The sequence below is a fragment of the Pelobates fuscus genome, chromosome 6 (genome assembly GCF_036172605.1).
Source record: "Pelobates fuscus isolate aPelFus1 chromosome 6, aPelFus1.pri, whole genome shotgun sequence".
In the NCBI taxonomy this organism is placed as follows: domain Eukaryota; kingdom Metazoa; phylum Chordata; class Amphibia; order Anura; family Pelobatidae; genus Pelobates; species Pelobates fuscus.
Genome location: NC_086322.1, coordinates 212,225,694 through 212,247,572, shown reverse-complemented (window position 1 = coordinate 212,247,572; position 21,879 = coordinate 212,225,694). Strand labels below are relative to the sequence as shown.

The 21,879-nt window shown below is 44.6% G+C and overlaps 1 protein-coding gene across 1 annotated transcript in view; it reads left to right on the top strand.

The window, feature by feature from the left end:
- LOC134565690 (neuronal acetylcholine receptor subunit alpha-7-like) overlaps positions 1-21,879 on the top strand; it is a 284,815-nt gene that overhangs the window by 190,209 nt on the left and 72,727 nt on the right. The gene's annotated exons all lie outside the window — the stretch shown is intronic.

The following is a 21,879-nucleotide window of genomic DNA, read 5'->3' as shown; positions in this document are numbered from 1 at the left end:
TCCCTTATTGCCAGTTTTTCAGAATGAGTAAGATTTTGGGGATCATATTTATTGTTCTTAATTTTTTCTAAGTCCTTTACCACTAATTTTTCAAACATGGTGAGGGGAGCAGATTTAAAATGGGCAGGATAAAAAGTGGATTTTTCTCTAAGTTGTGTGTTGATTATTGAATTAGGCTGTGGTGATGTGGAGGGGAATGGGGTCGGATTTAAAATGGAATTTTAAATGGGTTTTAAAATTCGCCTGCCCATTGAAGTCTATGGCGGTTCGCCCGGTTCGCCGGTTCGCGAACGTTTGCAGAAGTTCGCGTTCGCCGTTCATGAACCGAAAATGTTATGTTCGCGACATCACTACCAACATACTCTATCAATAGATAATAGATAATAATAGTGTTACACAGATTGGAGAACTAGCCAGGGCCAGGGTAATAGAGTTACACAGATTGGAGAACTAGCCAAGGCCAGGGTAATAGAGTTACACAACTTGGAGAACTAGCCAGGGCCAGGGTTATATAGTTACACAGATTGGAGAACTAGCAAAGGTCAGGGTAATAGAGTTACACAGATTGGAGAACTAGCCAGGGTCAGGGTAATTGAGTTACACAGATTGGAGAACTAGCCAAGGTCAGGGTAATAGAGTTACACAGATTGGTGAACAAGCCAGGGTCAGGGTAATAGAGTTACACAGATTGGTGAACTAGCCAGGGTCAGAGTAATAGAGTCACAAAGAATGGAGAACTAGCCAGCGTCAGGGTAATAGAGTTACACAGATTGGATAACTAGCCAGGGTCAGGGTAATAGAGTCACAAAGAATGGAGAACTAGCCAGCGTCAGGGTAATAGAGTTACACAGATTGGAGAACTAGCCAGGGTCAGGGTAATAGAGTTACACAGATTGGTGAACTAGCCACGGTCAGGGTAATAGAGTTACACAGATTGTATAACTAGCCAAGGTCAGGGTAATAGAGTTACACAGATTGGTGAACTAGCCAGGGTCAGGGTAATAGAGTTACACAGATTGGTGAACTAGCCAGGGTCAGGGTAATAGAGTCACAAAGAATGTAGAACTATCCAGCGTCAGGGTAATAGAGTTACACAGATTGGAGAACTATCCAGGGTAAGGGTAGTAGAGTTACACAGATTGGAGAACTATCCAGGGTAAGGGTAGTAGAGTTACACAAATTGGAGAACTAGCCAGGGTCAGGGTAATAAAGTTACACAGATTGGAGAACTATCCAGGGTAAGGGTAGTAGAGTTACACAAATTGGAGAACTAGCCAGGGTCAGAGTAATAAAGTTACACAAATTGGATAACTAGCCAGGGTCAAAGTAATAGAGTCACACAGATTAAAGAACTAGCCAGGGTCAGGGTAATAGAGTTACACAAATTGGAGAACTAGCCAGGGTCAGAGTAATAAAGTTACACAAATTGGATAACTAGCCAGGGTCAAGGTAATAGAGTCACACAGATTAAAGAACTAGCCAGGGTCAGGGTAATAGAGTTATACAAATTGGAGAACTAGCCAGAGTCAGGCTAGTAGAGTTACACAGATTGGAGAACTAGCCAGGGTCAGGGTAGTAGAGTTACACAGATTGGAGCACTAGCCAGGGTCAGGGTAATAAAGTTACACAGATTGGAGCACTAGCCAGGGTCAGAAGGACTGGGGTTCAGCACAGTGAGAATCAGTAAGTTCAGTCAAAATCAGTAAATTAGAAAACTAATTTAAAATAAACGGTTTCATGAACCACCAAGGGCAGTGAATACACAGTGGTTCACACTACATACACTCTGCTGAAATAAAATCCCATGGCCTTTTTGGGAAGCTGTGAGCATGCATGCTTGTCTGCAATTCAACATGAGCAAATCAATATGACTATATCATTATTAAACAAGGGAGACGTGTCTGTAATGTTGCTGAGGTAGGATGGGCCACTTCCAATAGTGAGTAATTGATAGGCATATGGCGACTGTTAATCTTGATAAACACAGGATATCTCAAGAGTTTTACAATAGGGTGGAGCAGCTGGCCACCAGATTGACTCTTCTGTTCTGAAACACAGATCCTGCTATCCCAGTATCATACAAGGTGGTCTTTATAATTGGAGTGAGGCTGTATACAAGTAAAAAAATATATTCTTAACTAGAGTTTTAGGCTTATTTTCCATTCAAGCTACTCTAATGTTTCTTATTTTAATAATTACTATTGCATTACATATTTTGAGTTCATAACGGCTTTCACATTTCGACCATACAATGTCAGATTACAGAAAATGAAGTCATAGAACCTCATATGGGTATTAAACAATCAACAGAACTTCATAACATATAACATAATACATATAATGAACATGCAACATGTGAAATTGAAACCAGGTTTGGTTCACTAATCCTGAATGAGTTATTTCTCAGATAAAACATTTTCATTTGCACTGTTCAACCAAGGGAGGATAATGAAACCAGAGCACGTGGCTATTAAACTATATATTGCCCTTGGCATGTGTGGAGCGCTTGTCATGCATCACTTTGATCAATGTCACGTCTGATATGTTATGCACTCTGTAGTATTGTATTTCACTGAAAATAAAAGAGACATGGCAATGACAGCTTGCCTTTATGATCATGGTATATTTATTTTATTTCCTGCAAAAATAAATATACCGTGTCCATATATATGTAACTGGTGCACTGCTTTAAGATACATGGATAGATGATATATAATTTGGCTGTAGAGCTTCAGTTTATTTATATTTTAGGCTTTTAACAGCAGTGATGGATGGAGATAATTTCTCATCAGCTACTTTGTAATATTTCTCCAGGGTGAGGTTAACAAAAATCCAAACAGTTTAATTCTCCAGGGGTTTATTCAACAAATTATCTCACTGTATGATTACTTAATTCCACCGCATTAGATGGAAAGATGCCCTATTTGTCTTGCGTGATATAAAATAAGAGTTTAGGCGCACAGGGCAACTTATTCAATCACTAAAGGGTGAATGCAATCTACAATTTTATTCACAATGATGAATTTGTCTTGCAGACCAGTAGCCAGAATAGAGTATTTTTTTTTTTTGTTCGATATTTTTTATTGAGTTTTCAAGTGTATCGTATCGTTTATACAACTGAACCTTGACAAGGCATGCGGTACATTCCATGTAACATTTAGGATATTATTTCACAGATAATAAAACTTTAAACGTATAGAGATTGAGTACATAAGTTAGTAATGGATTTCACAGAGGGGATCAACACAAGTCTATAGTATTTTACGCCATAGCCGTGCCAACCAAGTTATTCAATACATTAAACAAAATTTGGTACCATTAAGTTTAGCTGCCGAGTTTTCTAATGCTATACATTCACCGCTCAGCATTAATAAGGTAGGTTCAGTTATCACCTATTATTAACTTTAACCAACTGGTGGGAAAGGGGAAGGGTAGAAGGTGGAGGAGGGGGGGGGGGGTGAGGAGGGAAGGGAGTTTTAAGACCGGTCTATGCTGAGAAATCAATTTACTCAGGATTTCCTGAGTGCTCATTCTATTGGGCTGGTTTTCTCCAAATATCCCACTTTTCCCATGCTGTTTGCCAAAATGGATTCTTTGTTTGTATTTGCCGTGCTGCTATTTCATATGATTTAGTGGTCTCTACTGAGTCTAGACACTTATTAATGTCCGGGGAGGTTGTTGTTAGCCACAGTCTACCTATGTACATAAGAGCTGCAATGATGACATGATACATGAGATACCTGTCTGTTTTCTGTAGGCCCTGAGGAAATGCTAGTAGTAGGTACGTTTCTGGTGTGAAAGGTATGTTCCTGCCAGTAAGGCCTTCAATGGCTCTCGAGGTATTTTCCCAGAAAGGTTTCAGATTGGGGCATGTCCACCATATGTGGAGCATCGTGCCCAGTTCACTGTTGCATCTCCAGCAGAGTTTAGACTTCCCCCTGTCATATTTGTGTATTATAATTGGTACTACATACCAACGATATAGTACTTTTCTACTTGTTTCTACGTGGGATGCGTTCAGTGTTAGTTGTTTGTGGGCTAGTAGTATTCTTGACCAAGCTTCGTTTGATATATCTACCCGTAACTCTTGTTCCCACGCTCGTACAAATTGTAGAGTTTTGGGTGGTGTATCAGTACTAAGCATTTTGTACATGAGAGATAGTAGTTTTTGTGGTGGTGTGGTAGTGACACATACTTTCTCTAGTAATGATAGGGTACCACTTTGGCCACATGTCCTATCTGCTGTAACATGTTTCTGCACCCATGAGTGTAGTTGTAAATAAGCGTAGTATGTTTTATGGGGCAAGTTAAACGTTTCGGAAAGTGAGTCATAAGTAAGCAATTGGCTTCCCGACATTAATTGGGAGAGACTTCCGACCCCATGGTTTTGCCATAGTTCATGGTCAAATCCCGGTATCAGAACGCCAAATGCTTGGATTGGTAGTGCTGGGGAAAAATAGGCAGCTGGATATCGTTTTTTAATAAGCTTGTCCCAGACGGCCAACGTGGCCGTTATAGTTGGGCTGACATTCCTATATTTTGGCTTTTTATTTTTGGGGATCCAGGCCAGTGCGGACATCGCTATGCCACCCACCTGTGCCTTTTCAATCTGGTGCCATGGTGGTGTCTTTGCATGGTGGAATGTCGCTATGAGTGTACTCGTGAGAGCTGCCGTGTAGTACCTCCTAATCTCTGGTACCCCCATCCCCCCTTCTCTGAAGGGTTTGTACATCGTGGTTGCGGCCACTCTGGAGCGCTTTCCCCCCCAGATATATTTATTTAGTAGGCGTTGTGTGTCAACAAAAAAGTTATTCGGTACATGGATTTGAAGCGTCCTGAATAGGTATTGCAGCTTGGGTAGGATCATCATCTTTATTGCTGCTATCCTGCCTATCCAGGAGACATATTTGCCCTTCCAACTGCATAACTGTTGCTTAATATTTTTGAGTAGTGGTAGGTAGTTTGCTTTGTATAACTGCCCTGTCAAGGGTGTGAGGTGGATTCCCAAGAAAGTTAAGTGGTCTCGTCTCCAGTCAAATGAGTGTTTTTTTTGTAGGTTAGCAATTTGGGTGGCCGAGAGATTGAGGCCCAGGGCTTGGGTTTTGGTAACATTAAGTTTGTAATAGGAGCAGTTCCCAAACTTTGTTAGTATATCTTGTAATTTTGGCAATGATTCATCTGGTTGTGATACGGTTAACATTACATCGTCGGCAAACAAGGTGATTTTGTGCGTTTTCCCCCCTATGGTTATCCCTTCAATAGCAGTGGAGTCTCTAATATGCTGGGCCAACGGTTCCAATGCTAGGATGTACAACAGTGGGGATAGTGGACATCCCTGTCTAGATCCATTTGAGATCCTAAAAGGTTTGGAGGTAAAACCCCCATTAGCTATCTTTGCTGAGGGGTTGTCATATAGCGCCAATATTAGTCTAATTAAACTCTCCGGGAAAGCGAATTTCTGTAGTACTGCCGTTAGATATCCCCAGTGTAGCCTGTCAAACGCTTTTTCCGCGTCTAATGACAGTGCCACACTGGGTACCCCGGACCTCTGGATACTGTGGAGAATGTTGACCAGTTTCCTGGTCCCGTCTGAGCCCAGACGGCCCCGTACAAACCCCACTTGGTCGTCTTGAATTAGTTTGGGCAGGAGTGTCCCTAGTCTGTTGGCATATATTTTAGTTAATATTTTCAAATCTGTGTTTAGGAGCGATATAGGTCTTAGATTTTGGCTTTTGTGTGGTGGTTTCCCAGGTTTAGGGAGAGTGGTAATATGCGCTAACAACATTTCTTGCGGTATTTTACCTGTCTGGATGATCGTGTTGTAAAGTTTCTCTAGCATAGGGGTTAGCACGTGAGAGAAGCTTTTGTAATAAGCGTTAGTAAACCCATCAGGGCCTGGGGATTTCCCTTTCGGGAGTGCCTTAATTGTAGTTGCTATTTCATTTTGGGTAATGGGTTCTTCTAATAATGATCTCTCTTGTTGTGTGAGTTGTGGTGTGCGTATACCTTCTAAGAAGGAGTCAATGTCCGAGGGAGTTGGCTGGTGCGTATGGTCATCCTTTTTTAGGTTATATAATGTATCATAATAATCGGCTAGTAGGTCATTAATACCACAGGGGTCGTATACTCTATTTCCTTGTGGATTAAGCAAAAAAGGTATTTTGGAATTTTGTCGTTTATGACGTAAAAGAGTTGCTAAAGCTTTCCCCGCCTTATTGCCCTGTGTGTATGTTCGGAGCTGGAGTCTATTGGCAATAGTGGCGGATGTATGGAGGTGAATTTCGTTCAATTGTTGTTTAATTTGATCTATATTTTGTTGGGTGGCCACGGACGGGCTGGATGTCTGTATGAGCGTTTCGTTTCTAAGCTGTCTGACAAGGGAAACATAATTTGCTTTAGCTTGTTTATGGAGGTAGGACGCCTGGCTAATCAGGAGGCCACGGACGAACGCTTTGTGCGTTAACCATGCCGTGGCCGAGGATACATCTGGTGTGTCATTGATATCAAAAAATGTGGTAATCTCCTCTGTAAGTTTAGCTGTAAATTTGGGGTCTCGCAGAAGGGCCTCATTCAGGCGCCACTGGGAAGTTGCCCGTGATTTGAATTTATCTAGCAATGTTAGCGTAATGGGTGCGTGATCAGACCAAACTATATTGCCTACGTCACTTTGTAGGGCTGTCGGTAGCAGGTCCCCTGATACGAATATAAAATCAATTCGAGTGTACGTTTTATGTACGGAGGAGTAATATGTAAACTCCCGATCATTCGGATGGTGTGTTCTCCACACATCATATAAATTATATTCCATAAGGAGTTTTGTTAAGGCCGTGGCCTGTTTGCATAGTGATTTACAACGTAAAGGACCTGCTGTCTGTGTGGAGTCTAGTTTAGGCTGTAGAATGTGGTTTAAATCCCCACATACAATTGTGGAGGATGGGTACGTAGTGGGAATTTTGTGTAGTACTCTCTGGAGGAAATTTTTCTGATTCGTGTTTGGGCCATATATCCCAACCAAAGTATATAAATCATTGTTAATACTACAGTGCAGTATTAGATATCTGCCTTGTGCGTCTTTTCTGAGGCTCAAAAGTTCGAATGTGACCGAAGCGTGGATAAGAAAGGACACCCCCCTGGATTTTGAGGAATATGTGGAGTGGTATTGTATTGGATACTCTTTGCCCGCAAATGTAGGAACCTTATTGTGTATAAAATGAGTCTCCTGTAAACACAGTATATCAGCTTTAGTATGTTTTGCTTCCTCTATAAGGAGTCTCCTTTTATGCGGCGTATTCATGCCTCGTGTGTTAATAGACATTATGTTCACCATTTATGAATAACAAGGGAGCTCTGCTGCAGAATGATCTGATATTAATATATCTCCACCTCCTTGTGGAGGGGAGGACTGTTGCACTTCGTGTAACGATCTTTTAGACAGGTAATAGTGGAGTACTTGGCAATGTAGCACTGCATGCTCAAGTTGGTAAAGGAAAAATTTGGGGATAAGGTTCGGCCCTGTATGAGTTGGTTGCCGGTCTATGGCATCTTGGGGTGGGGTGGATAAACTGGGGTTGAAACTGAGAACTATGTACAGAACGTCTCGCGTGGAGACAGTAAGTGGTGTTACCACTAACGAGGGATGGAAGAAATATTTTTCTACCATATACGTGGCTATCGGGCGCCTATGAGTATTTTGACAGGTGCATCCACTGGGTGTAAGGTGTGTCGTGTGAATGGCTGAATCGCCTCACTGTATATTGTATATTGGGTTCTGGGGACTTCCGTCTGAGTTTGGGCCTACTTTCCGCCCCTGTCTAGAGGCCTGTAGTTTGTTGGTTGTCCTCGGTTACCAGAGGGGACTAATTATGGATGGTGTGGGGGTGATTTGCCATAATATGGGGTTACCTTGTTGTGCATTACCCCCTCATAACCTAACACATGAGCGATTTCTAGTTTACCGAACACAACATAACCAACTGTCACTCCTATCGCTAGTTTCCCCCTCTATGCTGCAAAAGCCCTACATAACACATCTCAATACATTTCAGGGAGCCTGAAGTGCAGGTCTCTGTTACCTCGGGGTCACCCCGATCCGGGTGAGCCCCAATTATTGGAGTGTGTCCTTTGACAGGATTTCCCTGCTCAGTCCGTTTATCAGGCCGTTCACTTTGCAGTTTGCGTGCTCGCAACATCCGAGCGTGAGTAGGTTCAGGGTGCTCGCCTTCTGAAGGTTTTCTTCTTTAAAGGCAGTGTCGGGTCAGAACAAGGGTATTCCTCCACTACTGGCAGACAGCCAGACCAGACTCCCCCGCGTTTGCCACTGCTCTGCGTACACTTCGTCACAGGGATGGCGGAAGAACCTGGTCCGACTTCCCCTGGCCGCCAAGACCCCCTGAGGGATCCCGCGCCTGGGGCACTCCAAGCCCGTCGCTGAGAGCCATAAAAAGGAAAGTTTTAAGAAAAAAAAGAGGAAAGTCACATCGTCTCTATAAAGTTTTTTAGTCCTTGTTATAAGGCCATAAACATTTGTAGACCAGGCCTTCAACTGGTATCCATTTAGCGTTTAGGTTTGTCCCAGTCCCGTTTTAATGTGCCTGCTTGACTCGTAGAGTTGGTCACTGGTTCCATCGGTATATTCCATGCGAGTAATTTCGTTTTACCGTCTGCGGGGGTATTCATCACCGTCGTGCCGCCATCTTTAGTAACAATCAGTTTAGTGGGGACACCCCAGCGGTATCTGATGCCTCTCGACCGCAGTGTGTTAGTAACTTGGGAAAACTCCCTCCGTTTTTTAAGGGTAGCAGCTGACAGGTCCGCATAGATTTTGATATCGGGGTAATCAGTTGGAGGCTGTTCCCTCATTCTGCTGCTTCTGAGTACATGTTCCTTAATGTGGTAATAGTGTGCTCGAAGCAGTATATCTCTGGGCGTCGTCTGTGGGAGATGCCGGGGCTTCGGAATACGGTGTACTCTATCAACCAGTAGCATGTCTGCCGGTATTTCTGGGGCATAAGCGTGCAGCAGCTTCCTCACATAGGCCTGCAGTTCGTCGGTGGTAACATCTTCGGGGACTCCCCTTAATCGGAGGTTGTTCCGGCGTGACCTATCCTCCAAGTCAGCTATTTTGTCCTCCAGTCTAGTGATTTCTGTCGCCATGTGTTCCACATTTGTGGCCAGATCATTGTGCGCGGTAGCGAACTCGTCGCACTTGTCTTCCATGTGCGACGTCCGCTTGCCAAGTTCTTGGATGTCCTTGCGCATGGAGTCCGCCGTGTGTTGCCATGTGGTGATGAGCTTAGTGGAGAGTATCTCCAGGGCTGCTGTTAGATCTGCTTTTGTGATCGGTGACTTGTCTGATGATTGTGATGGGTTAGTGACCTGGTCGTCATCCTCCATTTCGGGATCCGTGGGGTCCGTCGAGGCCTGTGCCGCCAGAGGCGCATGAGCGCTTTTCTGGCTAAAAAAATTGAGCTTGTCCGGTTTTGCCGAGCTCCTCTTATTCCTGTGGTGCGACATCTTTGATTAATTGCAGTGGATGCTGCTTAGTTCGCTAGGATAGCATTGGATTAGGCGCCCTGTTGGAGGAGCAAAGGGTTCATGCGACCATCTTGCTCCGTGGTTAGCCACGCCCCCTGAATAGAGTATTTTTTATATTAAACGTGATCAGTGGCTGAAATGTAAAGATCTGTGTTGAAAGGGTATTTTGTTAAAGTCATGAATACAAGTTGGAATATTTCTGTATGCTATTATTTATAGAACACTAACATATTTAATGACGCTGTACACGTGGGAATGAATGCAGTTATGTGTTAACAGCCATATAAGGTGCAAAGGATCCTGCTCTAACAAACTTGAAAGCTAAGCTAGAAGTAATGTTTAATAGGGGTAATTTATAATGGAGTGAAATTTATTGAGAAGAGAAAATGTGCAGTGTGTATCTAATAGGCATGTGCATGGGGAAAGTTTTCAGTTTGGTTCGGCACTTCCGCAATTCGGCAATTCGACACTTCGGAACTTCGGCACTTCGGAACTTCGGCACGTCGACACTTCGGAACTTTGGCAACATCGGCACTTCGGGACTTCTCTTGCAGCCGCTTAGTAGATAAGTCCCTAATTCCCACGGTATTAGAGAGTTATCTACCAAAAGGCTGAAAGACCTAAATTGGTCTTTCAGCCAAATTTACTAATAGTAAGTAAAAATTACTTAGTATTCGTAAATGTTGCCCCTATTCGCGTGTCTTTTAAACAGTGAGCAGCCTGTGGGGGGTAGGTAGGGGTTAGTTTTTTTGGAGAGGGGGGGGTATGGGTTTGGGGACCCCTAGTCACCTGGGGGGAGTTTTTTTTTATTTAGGGCCCCCACCCGCCGCTCAGGGGTGGGGGCCAGGCGGGAGGACATTAGGGCCCCCCCAATTTGTATTTAGGGCTCCCACCCACCGCTTAGGGGTGGGGGCCTGGGGGGAGGACATTAGGGCCCCCCAATTTGTATTTAGGACCCCCACCCACCGCTCAGGGGTGGGGGTCAGGGGGGAGGACATTAGGTCCCCTCCCCTTATTCTAGTTTAGGGCCCCCACCCACTGCTCAGGGGTGGGGGCCAGTGGGGAGGACAATAGGTCCCCCCCCAAATTTATACTTAGGGCCCCCACCCACCGCTCAGGGGTGGGGGTCAGGGGGGAGGACATTAGGTCCCCTCCCCTTATTCTAGTTTAGGGCCCCCACCCACCGCTCAGGGGTGGAGGCCAGTGGGGAGGACAATAGGTCCCCCCAAATTTGTATTTAAGGCCTCCACACACCGCTCAGGGGTGGGGGCCAGGGGGGAGGACAATAGGGCCCCCCCAATTTGTTATTCTAGTTTAGGGCCCCCACCCACTACTCAGGGGTGGGGGCCAGGGGGGAGGACATTAGGGGCCCCCCAATTTGTATTTAGGACCCCCACCCTCGGCTCAGGGGTGGCGGCCGGTGGCGGCCGGTGGGGGCCGGTGGGGGGGGGGGGGCAATAGGTTTTTATTTTTTATTTATTTTTTATTTATTTTTTAACAGAGAGCAGCCACAGGCTGTTTAATAGTCATGCCCCTACTCGCGGTATAGCGAGTAGAGGCAAAATGTACTAATACTAAGTAATTTATTTAATTAATACTAAGGACTTTCAACCTTTTAGTAGATAACTCCCTTATACCGTGGGAATTAGGGAGTTATATGCCAAGCGGCTGCAAGAGAAGTCCCGAAATGCCGGAGTTCCTAAGTTCTGAAAGCATAGACAGCCACTAGAGGCTGGCTTAACCCGGAAGACAGCCACTAGAGGCTGGCTTAACCCCAAATGTAAACATAGCAGTTTGCATATGAAGGGTTAAAACCTGAGGGACCTGGCACCCAGACCACTTCATTGAAATGAAGTGATCTGGGTGACTATCGTGTCCCTTTAACCACTGCATACTGGGAACAACCCTTAAGACTTGCCGTTTTGGAAATACTCTGACCTAGTCATCACTATTTGGCTCTCTCACTTACAGTGCCTTGCAAAAGTATTCACCCCTCTTGACATTTTTTGTGTTTTGTTGCCTCACAACCTGGAATTAACATGGATTGTTTGAGGATTTGCATAATTTAATTTACAGAACATGCCCACAACTTTTTTTTTTATTATTTGTGAAGCAAACAACAAAAAGGACAAAATAACAGAAAAAGTAAATGTGCACACTTTTCACCCCCCCAAAGTCAATACTTTGTAGAGCCACCTTTTGCGGCAATCACAACTCCAAGTCGCTTTGGATAAGTCTCTATGAGCTTGCCACATCTTACCACTGGGATGTTTCCCCATTCCGCCTTGCAAAACGGCTCCAGCTCCTCCAAGTTAGATGGTTTGCATTTGTGAACAGCAATCATTAAGTCTGACCACAGATTTTCTATTGGATTGAGGTTTGGGCTTTGACCAGGCCATTCCAACACATTTACATGTTTCTCCTTAAACCACTCAAGTGTTGCTTTAGCAGTGTGTTTGGGGTCATTGTCCTGCTGGAAGGTGAACCTCCGTCCTAGCCTCAAATCACGCACAGAGTGGTACAGGTTTTGCTCAAGAATATCCCTGTATTTAGCACCATCCATCTTTCCCTCAACTCTGACCAGTTTCCCAGTCCCGGCTGCTGAAAAACATCCCCACAGCATGATGCTGCCACCACCATGTTTCACTGTGGGGATGGTGTTCTTTGGGTGATGTGATATGTTGGGTTTGCGCCAGACATAGCGTTTTCTTTATGGGCCGAAAAGTTCAATTTTAGTCTCATCAGACCAGAGCACCTCCATACATTTTGGGAGTCTCCCACATGCCTTTTCCCAAACTCAAAACGTGCCATTTTGTTTTTTGCTGAAAGTAATGGTTTTCTTCTGGCCACTCTGCCATAAAGCCCAACTCTATAGAGCGTAAAGCTTATTGTCGTCCTATGTACAGATACTCCAGTCTCTGCTGTGGAACTCTGCAGCTCCTCCAGGGTTACCTTAGGTCTGCTGACTCTCTGATTAAGGCCCTTCTTGCCCTTTCTGTGAGTTTTGGTGGGCGGCCATCTCCTGGCAGGTTTGCTGTTGTGCCAAGTTCTTTCTATTTGTTAATGATAGATTTGATGGTGTTCCTGGGGATCATCGAAGATTTGGATATGTTTTTTATAACCTAACCCTGACTTGTACTTCTCAACAACATTGTCCCTTACTTGTTTGGAGAGCTCCTTGGTCTTCATGGCAGTGTTTGGTTAGTGGTGCCTCTTGCTTAGGTGTTGCAGCCTCTGTGGCCTTTCAAAAAAGGTATGTATATGTAATGACAGACCATGGGACACTTATGCCTCGTCTCCACTGAGCGGATCGGTTCGCACCATTCATGGTCCCCCTTCAGATGTAGGGCCATAGGAAATGGTACGGTACGGTTAGGGCGGAGCTACTGGCGTCACACAATACATTCCACTGATTGGCGGACAGAAAAACGTCAATGCTCACGTCAAAGGCAAGCGCGAAACAAACACCACGTCGCCGTTTAGTCCAGATAATAGGAGAAGGATGCCTGCAAACAACAGCAAGGTCTGGTCGGCTCAGGAACTATCCACTTTCCTAACTATAATTGGCAATAGCGTTATTCAGAGTGAACTTGATGGATCAGTGAGAAATGAAAAGGTATATAAAGATATTTCTCAGCGGATGGCAGCTGAGGGATTTGAACGGACATCGGGTCAGTCTAGGGCAAAGCTTAAAAAGCTGAAATGCCAATATAAAAAAACTAAGGATGCCAACAGCCGTAGTGGAAACAGTCGAAGTACTTGGAAGTGGTACGACGCCATGGATGCCATTTACGGTCATAGGCCGGCAAACCAAGGCAGGGAGGGAGGTCTGGACTCTGCATCTGCACTTCTCGAATCCATGATAGAACCCATTGGTAAGATTTTTTTTTCCTACTTTGCATTGGCTTTCGCTCTGCTAACCATTTATAAATTCACTGCACAAAACCATTAACCATTTGCACCAAAAAACAAATTTTATTTGTACAGTGTACTGAACTATTGATCTGTGCATTTTTAGATACAGTTGAAGGACTCTGCAATGATACCTCAAGCTTTTCTTATGTTTCTGACGATGGTCCATCAACGTCGTTCAGCAGCACCAGTACGATGACGTCCACACCGACCCAACCACAGACCCAACCACAGAGTATGCCCAATGCACCCCGGCACACTGGTAAGACATGATGTTCAGAGTGAAAATTGTAATTGTGCATTTTCCTAACTTTTAATTCACAGCAAACTGAACTCACTCAAAATGCTTCTTTATGTAGTTTGTTTGCATAATTAAATCCATAATCAGAATTGTACATTGTCTGTATATACTGCTATTTAAATTTCATTGTATTTTGAGCTTATCTTAAGTATATTGTGTTTATTGTGTTTATTTTACTTTGTGCTTATACTGTTCTTATGTGTTACATCTTTTCCTTATTTACATTATGTTAAATAATATATATCCACCTGTTTTTTGTACCAATTGCTACAAAAAAACACTATTATGGTCTTTTGTATATTCCAGGTGATAGGAGACGGTTTCAGCTGTATTTGCGCACAGTCATGGAGGATATGCGGGCAGCAGAGGAAAGGCAGCAGGAAAGGATGGAGAACCTTTCTGAGCGGCGCTTTCAGGCACTGCGTCAGGATGCCCAGGAAGCGAGGCGCCAGGAGGCAGAAATCGCCCGGCAGCAGATGGAGCAGTTTGCTACCTTCAACCAGGCCTTCCTTGGTGTCCTTGGGCAGCTTGTTCAAGTGCTGGGAGGCAGTCGTGATCCCAGGTCACCGCCGAGGCAGTAGTGCCTTTCAGCTAGCACAGGACCTGTACACTTCTTTATTTTTATTTTTTGATAAATATATTTATTTTTGTTTTTTTGTAAAAAAGGTTTATTTGTAAATATATTTTTTTACTCTGTACTTGTAAGTATATTTTGAAAGACCACTTTTTTAGTTGAATAAAAAACAGTAGAGACTTTTTGTGTGTGTCTGATTAAATGTAAAACGTTATTAAAACTTTAGGGGCGGGGCCTGACCGCCGACGGGATCAGACGTGCTATGTCTGAGCTCCCGCTCCAGGGCCCGCAAACTGGGGGCCAACCGCGAACTTAGAGCCACAACGGTGGCTACTCCGACCCCCAACCATGGGGGTACGCCGGTATAAAGCCCAAGACCCTGCCCTGCACTGACAGAAACCCGACAAGGGCCCAGAGCTCGCTGGAGCTTGAGCCGGGATGAGACGGCCGCTCTCCCGGGTCTCCGGCCGGCGTCTTGCTCCCCCCCCCTCTGGACCGGGGGAGTCATCCCGGTCTGCAAGGGCACCACACACCACCCTAAGCTGGGCCCAAACAATCACCCTGGCATCAAAAATCCACTGGGCAAATCTCCACAAGATGGACGCCGCACGCCAGCCATGTGCGCAAAAAGCCTGTAAGACCGAACTGCCCGAGGAGAAGCACACCCAGCACCATCAGACCACCATGACAGCCCACCCCAGGGCTAAGCTGGCGGACTACACTGGGCAATTCAAGCTACAGACCAGGGGCATCAATCAAGCAGGGAGAAATGGGGCACACACAAAGTGGGACCCCACTGACCAAACCTTATTAAGCATTCCCCCAGAACCTTAAAACTACCTGCCCTGGTGAAACAAGCCAGAGGGACAGAAACAACAAGCCACTCACCCTCCACCCCACCGGACACAACCTATACCAGAAGTCTGGACCTAAGCCACCATAACCACTGCCACAGACCAACAAAATGGCGCAGGAAGACGCCACCGCACCACCGGGGCACAAGAGGCGCCTACCAAGCACCAGAGTGGGCTGACACTACAGACGGGAAACCCAGGGTTTGCACCTCGAGACACCCACGGCTCCAGCCTTGTTTCGCGATATTGCTGGGACGCATGCCTGCTGCGCAAACACAACGAGAAGCTCAAATGAACTAACACGATTCAGATGGGCTAGTCCCAGGACTTCACGCTGAGTGTTTGACTTGCTTACCCAACTGGGAAAACACACAGATGGTTAAGCTTTACGTGTTCACTGCATACCATTCCACTCTCCCACTGTATAAGCGCCCTATCTAAACTACTAATCTCAGAAAAGTGACTGTACACATGCTTCAGTTTAACACAGCGACTCCACAGTGACACAGAAAACATCTTGATAATTAAGCGATGACACTCTACATAATCACTATTTATAAGCCACTGTTACTAATCGACAAACTAATTCATTATGACAAATATAGTTACCCAGCTTGTGGCTAGCTTGTATTACTAACCAAAAAATGTGCATATAACCTGAATTCTGTACAGCAGTTAACGAATATGTGTTTTTTTTTTTTTTCAATTGTTTGCAAATGCTGCTGTGGCATTTTTGACATACGAATCTTATTTCACGCACAGCAAAAATAAAGAATTAAAAAAAAAAACTTTCTTAAAACTCTAATAAAACCGTAATAAAACGTTACTAAAACCAATGTTGATGTGCCGCATGAGAGCCTGACGTATTTCACTGCACTCTTCTTTGCTATCCTGTGTAATTATCCGTCCTGGCTCTTCTGCAGACGTATTCCAATCCTGGTGGAAGTCTTCTCCATGTCTTTCACAAAGATTGTGAAGAGCACAGCAAGTAAGCACCATGGATTTGACAAGTGCAATGTCACTGTCATTCCTCTTCATAAGACAACGCCACCTACCCTCAAGTCTTCCGAATGCATTTTCAACTACGACCCGTGCCCTGGATGTTTTCTTGTTGTAGGTTTGTTGTTCTGGTGTCAGGCGGCCATTGTCAGGAAATGGTTTCAGGAGCCAATTTTGTAAAGGGTAGGCAGAGTCCCCGAGCACATAATAGCCAACATTCGCCCCCCCAATGTTCTTAGAGCAAACAGGATACAGGCCTCCCTGGCCATCCCAATCCCAAAATGTGGACAGTCGTAGAACCCGAGCATCATGCAAGCTCCCAGGCTTTCCTATGTTCACACTCCAGAATAGTCCTTTTCCATCCACTACTCCTTGGAGGACGACGGAATGCCAGCCTTTTCTGTTGAAGTAGTCAGTGTGGTATTCTTGTTGTGCTATTATTGGTATGTGTGACCCATCAATAGCACCAACACACTGTGGAAGGCCCCACCTGTTCTCAAAGTAGTCAGCCATGTCTTAAAGCTTTTGCCAGTCCGCAAAATGAATAATTTCAGGAGCTAGCAACGTGCATACAGCCTTACAGAAGTCCTGCACACACCGGCACACTGATGATTTACTGGCACCAAAAAGATGAGCTATACTTCTGTATTCACTGTTGGTAGCCAGCTTCCACAGTGCAATGGCAACTATTTTCCTCACAGGCAAACTGAGGCTCTGAAGTTGGTGGTTTGCTTCTCCATCGCTGGACGTAGCTTTGCACAAAGGTATAAAAATGTTTCCTCCGACATTCTGAAATTGTGCACCCACTGTGTGTGTGTGTGAATCCAGGGACGGTCACATCCCACCACTCATTGGCGCGGCGGAGAGCCCAAATGACTGGATGGCGGCGCTGTTTTGACAAAAGGAGAAGCATCTAAAAAAAAAAAAAGACAGATGTTACCATATCACTAATAATACAACATAAAATACTTTACACGGACAGATAGCATCATGTATAAAAGCGAGCAACATAAATAACATAAGGAGTATTTATGAATAAGGTGTAATTCTTGATTTTTACATATGTGTGCAACAGGAATGTTGTTAAATACATAATGTATATCCTTCCCATGTTATATTAAATGTTTACATATTCTGTATTATTTTTATTTTTTAATACGTGTAGAACTACATGACAAATGGCATAACATTGCTTACCCTATAGCGCTGCCGTCTTTGTCTTTGCCGCACAAAGGTGTACTTCTCCTCCCGGCTCAAGACCCAAGCCATAAGTTTTCTTCTCTTTTCTGCTGTGTTTCTCTTCGCCGCTCGCAACCTTCTCTCATAAAGTGCGGCATGTACTTTGATTTCAAAGAACCAAAAGCCAAATAGAGCAAAGACGAGCTGCTGGATGACCTCCATTATTGTTATTTGTAGCGTCACGTATGTTGTCGCCCTAGTGTGACGCCACACTAGGCATTTGGCGTAAACCACGCAAACCTCCAGGCGTTCCAACTTGCAGTGTAAACGCTCGCCGGAATAGGCCGGACCATTCAAAACCTTCCAAACTGTACCGACCCAAACCGATCCGCTCAGTGGAAACGAGGCATTAGATTGCACACAGGTGGACATCATTTCACTAATTATGTGACTTCTGAAAGTAATTGGCTGCACCAGAGCTTTTTATGGGCTTCATAACAAATGGGGTGAATACATACGCACATGCCAATTTTCTGTTTTTTTATTTCTAAAAAATAGTTTTAAGTATATATTTTTCACTTCACCAACTTAGACTATTGTGTTCTGATCCATCACATAAAATTCAGATTAATAAAACATTGAACTTAAGGCTGTAATGTAAAAATAGGCAAAAAGTCAAGGGGGGTGAATACTTTTACAAGGCACTGTAGATCTTTACACTTTTTTCCTGCTTCCTACACATGAAATTCAAGAACTGACTGTTCACTTGCTGCCTTATATATCCCACCCCTTGAAAGGTGCCATTGTACTGATATAATCAATGTTATTCACTTCACCTGTCAGTGGTTTTCATGTTGTGGATGATCCATGTATGTGGTTTGGCTTCTGTGAAAAATAAAGCCGCAGTGTTATGGATTCTAGAGGGATAATACTGCTTGAGGGAGACTGATGAGAAGTGGATTCCACTAACTGAGACGTTAAAGGTCAACTAACCTTGAAACAATTTTTTATATAATAATCCTTTTTTAAATAAATATATTTTGTTAAATGAAGTATATGTAAAAAATGAGAGCAACTCATCCCTACCTTTACTATATGACAGGATGCTTCAGCCATATACAGTCAGGTCCATAAATATTGGGACATCGACACAATTCTAATCTTTTTGGCTCTATACACCAACACAATGGGTTTGAAATGAAACAAACAAAATGTGCTTTAACTGCAGACTTTCAGCTTTAATTTGAGGGTATTTACATCCAAATGGTGAACGGTGTAGGAATTACAACAGATTGTATATGTGCCTCCCACTTTTTAAGGGACCAAAAGTAATGGGACAGATTAACAGTCATAAATCAAACTTTCACTTTTTAATACATGATTGCAAACCCTTTGCAGTCAATTACAGCCTGAAGTCTGGAACGCATAGACATCACCAGACGCTGGGTTTCATCCCTGGTGATGCTCTGCCAGGCCTCTACTGCAACTGTCTTCAGTTCCTGCTTGTTCTTGGGGCATTTTCCCTTCAGTTTTGTCTTCTTCAAGTGAAATGCATGCTCAATCGGATTCAGGTCAGGTGATTGACTTGACCATTGCATAACATTCCACTTCTTTCCCTTTGGTTGCTTTTGCAGTATGCTTCGGGTCATTGCCCATCTGCACCGTGAAGCGCCGTCCAATGAGTTCTGAAGCATTTGGCTGAATATGAGCAGATAATATTGCCCGAAACATTTCAGAATTCATCCTGCTGCTTTTGACCGCAGTCACATAATCAATAAATACAAGAGAACCAGTTCCATTGGCAGCCATACATGCCCACATCATGACACTACCACCACCATGCTTCACTGATGAGGTGGTATGCTTTGGATCATGAGCAGTTCCTTTCCTTCTCCATACTCCTCTCTTCCCATCACTCTGGTATAAGTTGATCTTGGTCTCATCTGTCCATAGGATGTTGTTCCAGAACTGTGAAGACTTTTTTAGATGTTGTTTGGCAAACTCTGGCCTTCCTGTTTCTGAGGCTCACCAATGGTTTACATCTTGTGGTGAACCCTCTGTATTCACTCTGGTGAAGTCTTCTCTTGATTGTTGACTTTGACACACATACACCTACCTCCTGGAGACTGTTCTTGATCTGGCCAACTGTTGTGAAGGGTGTTTCCTTCACCAGGGAAAGAATTCTTCGGTCATCCACCACAGTTGTTTTCCGTGGTCTTCTGGGTCTTTTGGTGTTGCTGAGCTCACCGGTGCATTCTTTCTTTTTAAGGATGTTCCAAACAGTTAATTTGGCCACACCTAATGTCTTTGCTATCTCTCTGATGGGTTTGTTTTGTTTTTTCAGCCTAATGATGGCTTGCTTCACTGATAGTGACAGCTCTTTGGATCTCATATTGAGAGTTGACAGCAACAGATTCCAAATGCAAATAGCACACTTGAAATTAACTCTGGACCTTTTATCTGCTCCTTGTAAATGGGATAATGAGGGAATAACACACACCTAGCCATGGAACAGCTGAGCAGCCAATTGTCCCATTACTTTTGGTCCCTTGAAAAGTGGGAGGCACATATACAAACTGTTGTAATTCCCACACTGTTCACCTGATTTGGATGTAAATACCCTCAAATTAAAGCTGAAAGTCTGCAGTTAAAGCACATATTGTTCATTTCATTTCAAATACATTGTGGTGGTGTATAGAGCCAAAAAGATTAGAATTGTGTCGATGTCCCAATATTTATGGACCTGACTGTACATACACCTTGGGTCAGACAGTGTTTTAAAACACACCATTTGTCTCTATGATTGTCAATGCCTTACTTTCTGCACTGAAGCAGGGAAGATCATAGGGAGTGTCAGTTTTCAAACTCTTTCTGTCACAATGTGCATGTATATGACTGAAGCATCCTGTCATATTCTAAAAGTAGGCATTCGTTTTTATGATGGTAAAATGTAAATGATACTAGAGTCTAAGGCAGGGCTCGACAAATCCCAGGCACCAGGTCACCACGGCGACTAGAAATTTCTTCCTGGCGCCTGGCATTTGCCAGATCTTTAATGTGGCCGCCAAGGGAGCTTTGAAGGCAGCCGCCGCTGGATAGCAGGGAGCCAGGAGCATGGAGGGGGCCAGCTGAGGGAGCATGGCGCCGGCCACTTGCGGGAGCATGGAGATGGCAGGCTGAGGGAGCATGGAGCCAGCCACCTACGGGAGCATGGAGGGGGCAGGCTGAGGGGGCATGGAGCTGGCCGTTCGTGGGAGCATTGAGGCGGCTGGCTGAGGGAGCATGGAGCCGGCTGCTTGCGGGAACATAGAGGCGGCCGGCTGAGGGAGCATGGAGCTGGCCGCCACGTGGACCATGGAGGCGGACGGATGAGGAAGCATGGAGCATGTGAGCCTGTCAGAGTGAGTGTGTGTGTGTGTGTGTGTGAGAGAGAGCCTGTCAGAGTGAATGTGTGTGAGCCTGTCAGAGTGAGTGTGTGACTGAGTGAGTGTGAGCCTGTCAGAGTGAGTGTGTGTGTGTGTGTGAGTCTGTCAGAGTGAGTGTGCGTGTGTGTGTGTTTGAGCCTGTCAGAGTGAGTGAGTGTGTGTGTGTGTGAGCCTGTCAGAGTGAGTGTGTGTGTGTTAGAGCCTGTCAGAGTGAATGTGTGTGAGCCTGTCAGAGTGAGTGTGTGACTGAGTGAGTGTGAACCTGTCATAGTGAGTGTGTGACTGAGTGAGTGTGAGCCTGTCAGAGTGTGTGTGTGTGTGTGTGAGTCTGTCAGAGTGAGTGAGTGTGTGCGTGAGCCTGTCAGAGTGTGTGTGTGTGAGTCTGTCAGAGTGAGTGAGTGTGTGTTTGAGCCTGTCAGAGTGAGTGAGGGAGCCTGTCAGAGTGAGTGAGTGTGTGTGTGTGCGTGAGCCTGTCGTCAGAGTGTGTGTATGTGTGCACCTGTCAGAGTATGTATGAGTGTGTGTGCGCGTTTATATACCTGCCCCCTCCGATCGCATGAGGAAGGTGTTTTTATCCTCCTTTTTTTTCCACGCCGTGCCACTTTCGCCAATGCTGGTACCACCTCAATGGTTGAGATTATCAATCTTTATGATCTCAGCTAAGCCAATGCTTTCCCTTAAGAAAGCATTGGGAGGATTTTGTGCATGCGCAGCAAATGTGCTAATCCCCATCTCCTCATAAGAATTCATTGAATTAATGAATCTCTGTGAGGAACATTCAGCGCCTCCATCCAGAGCTTGGAGACACTGAACGTGGTCGCTGCACGTGGCGCAGCAGTGACCCAGGACTCTCTAGTGGCCGCCTGAGTGACTATCACTAGAGGTGTTACTAAGCAGCAATATAAACACAGTTTTTTGTTGAAAAGGCAGTGTTTACACTGAAAAGCCTGCGTGGACACCCTATAGACACCAGAACAACTACATCAAGCTGTGATGGTTCTGGTTACTATAGTGTCCCTTTAAGAATTGCATTGTTCTCTGTGAAAATGACTGGTTTCTAACTTGTTTTAGCTGGCTCCTAGTTTCCAAACAAATTTGTCA